The following is a 2,626-nucleotide window of genomic DNA, read 5'->3' as shown; positions in this document are numbered from 1 at the left end:
CACACCACAGACTCTCGTTTTTCCCCAGAGTTCCAGCCCCAGCTCTCTCTTCAGCCAGGCCGGGCTCTTCCCCGCCGGCTCCTCCCTCGGCACACGGGGACGGCCTGCTCCTGCGCCCCCAAGGTCTCCTTCCCCAACAACGCCCACCCTTCCCGCACCGCTCTGCCCCTCGGGCCCGCTCCTGGGGCCACCGGCGCCCGCCACCGGCGCCCGCCACCAGCGCCCGCCGATCGCCCAACATGGCGCCCAGCGGCCAGGGCGAGAGAGGGCGGCCCCGCCCCGAGCGCCCAGGGCGGCCCTTGGGAGCGGGGGCGTGGCCGCGGCTGCTCCGGCCCCGCCCAGGTCTCCTCAGCCGCTGCCGCCCGCGCGCGCGGCTCCCGGCGGGTCTCTGCGCTCGCCGCAGGGCTCCGCGCTGAGGAAAGCCCCGAGCGCCGCCGTCAGCCGCTGCGCTGCGGCCCGGGCCGGCCCGGGGCTGGCGGCCCGGGCGGGGGAAGCGGGCGGGAGCGGCGCCGCGGGGCGGAGCGGCCCCGGCGCCTGGCGGGAACGGCCCGGCGGGGGGCCGGAGCGGAGCCGCCCCGCGGAGCCCGGCGGCGGCACCCCCGCTGCCGCGGGCGGGAGCGCCCCGGCAGAGCCCGGCCCCCGGCGGCGAGCGCCCGCGGGCAGGGCGCGCGGCCGGGCGGCCCCGGGGCCGCGCAGGGCAGGACGGTGCCCGCGGGAGGGCTGCGCCCGGCTGTGGTGCGCGGGGGGCCGCGGCGTGGGGCCGGGCGCGGCTCCCGCCTCCCCCAGCTCCTGGGCGTCCCGCAGAGGTGCTGGGAGAAGTCGGAGCGTGGGATGAGCGCTGAGCCGGGGCTGTGCCGGGGGCTGCCGGCCGCTCCGTCCGGCTCCTCCGTCGGCAGCTTCTCCCCGGGCAGATGGAGGGGTGGAGAAGGCCGGGCGGAGCCTGGAGATGTGGTGAGTGTGGGGGAGACCCCCAGATCCTGCCCCAGACCCTCACCCCGTGCCCTGACCCTGCCCGCCGGCCGAGGAGGGGGCGCTGCCCGTGGGTCCCGCTGGAGGGGCCGGGGTGCAGCGGGGTCTCTTCCCTCTCCTCCTCTGCAGGGCGAGCACTGAGGTGTTGAGCAGGGAGCGCCTGTCCCCGCTCCGTGGACTCCCTGGGCTCCCTGGCCTCGTCTTCCGTGGGCTCCCTTTACTCCTTCCCGGAGCCCTGGCCTGGTGTGATGGCGGAGCTGGCAGCGCTACCTGTTCAGGACCCCCCCAGTCCCCCAAGGCTGAGAAGGGGCTGGTGGGGGACCCAGGACCGGCCCTTGGCTGCGACACCCCTCAAGAGGAGCCAGTGGCCACAGAGCAAGAGCGGGGCTCTGGGGACTGAGGGGATAGGTGGCAGAGCCCTGTGGACATGGAGACAACCCCCAGTGGTCCCCCAGCCATGGCCATGGTCAAGGGGAACTCGTCCTCGAGCTCATGCGTGCCCTCCAGGCCACAGAGGCGGTGACTGAGCCGTGCCCTGTGCTCCTGTGGGCAGGGCTGGCCTGGCAGTGGGGGTGGCAGGTGGCCCTGTCGTGGGACCCCCACCCCTCAGCTCCCACCCACCAGGATGAAGGTGCTGGGGATGATGGGGGCCAGAGTGTGGCCCCATTGCCTTGGAGCAGAGCTGCTGCGGGTGGATGCAGACATCGACAGGAGCAGCTCCCTGGGGCTGGGCAGGAGGATCCCCACTGCTCTGGGCAGGAGCACCCCCGCAGAGCCCAGCCCATGGCTGCGGGTGCCCGTGGGCAGCTCAAATGGCCAACAGCGCCGGGGCCGTGCAGGGCAGGACGGTTCCTGCGGGAGGGCTGCACCCGGCTCTGGTGCTGCCTGAAGGCCTGGTGGAGACGCCGCTGCCGGACTCCCCGGCATCCACTTCTTCAAGCCCCTGTGGTGGCAGCGCTGGTCCCACAAGACCAGCGGGTTCCCCTACCACTGAGCGGATGGGGGACGTGGGGCTGGGAACCCCCCTGGGGCGCTCCCCCATCTGAAATGTTAACAATTAAATGTTTTTTCTATCCCTAGTGTCGTGGTTCATCCATCCATCCCGCGGCTGGGGAGTGACCCCTCACTGCCCAATCCCTATGGGGACTGGCTGGCACAGGGTACAGCTGGCACCCAGAAAACTGGGGGGAGTGGGGGTGTCTGGTCCCCCAGTGGGTGTGCTGGTGTCTGGGGACCTGGGTGGGCTGGGGAAATGGGCCAGCAGGAACCTGGTGAAGTTCAACAAGTGCAAGGCCCTGCCCCTGGGGAGGAACAAGCCCAGGCACCAGCACAGGCTGGGGCCAGCGGCTGGAAAGCAGCTTGGCAGAGGAGGTCCTGGGGGGCACCAAGTTGACCACGAGCCAAGGTGGCCAAGGGTGTCCGCGGCTGCAGGAGGAGCGTGGCCAGGAGGTGGAGGGAGGGGATCCTCAACTGGGAGGGCTGGGGCTGTTCAGCGTGGGGAAGAGAGGGCTCAGGGGCATCTCATCCGTGGGATCTCATCCATACCTGCAGGGAGGGTGCCAAGAGGACGGAGCCAGGCTCTTCCCCGTGGTGCCCAGTGCCAGGACCAGAGCCCATGGGCACACGCTGGAACACAGGAGGGTCCCTCTGCACAGCA

General features: G+C 72.4%; 1 long non-coding RNA gene across 1 annotated transcript; it reads left to right on the top strand.

The window, feature by feature from the left end:
* Positions 1-343: 343 nt before the first annotated feature.
* Positions 344-2,049, top strand: LOC140646002 (uncharacterized). Its single transcript, XR_012040239.1, has 2 exons — positions 344-951; positions 1,099-2,049. It is a non-coding gene; the product is annotated as an uncharacterized lncRNA (long non-coding RNA).
* Positions 2,050-2,626: the final 577 nt, after the last annotated feature.

This window comes from Ciconia boyciana, unplaced genomic scaffold (genome assembly GCF_034638445.1).
Source record: "Ciconia boyciana unplaced genomic scaffold, ASM3463844v1 HiC_scaffold_99, whole genome shotgun sequence".
Taxonomy (NCBI): domain Eukaryota; kingdom Metazoa; phylum Chordata; class Aves; order Ciconiiformes; family Ciconiidae; genus Ciconia; species Ciconia boyciana.
This window is presented reverse-complemented; position numbering and strand designations above follow the sequence as displayed.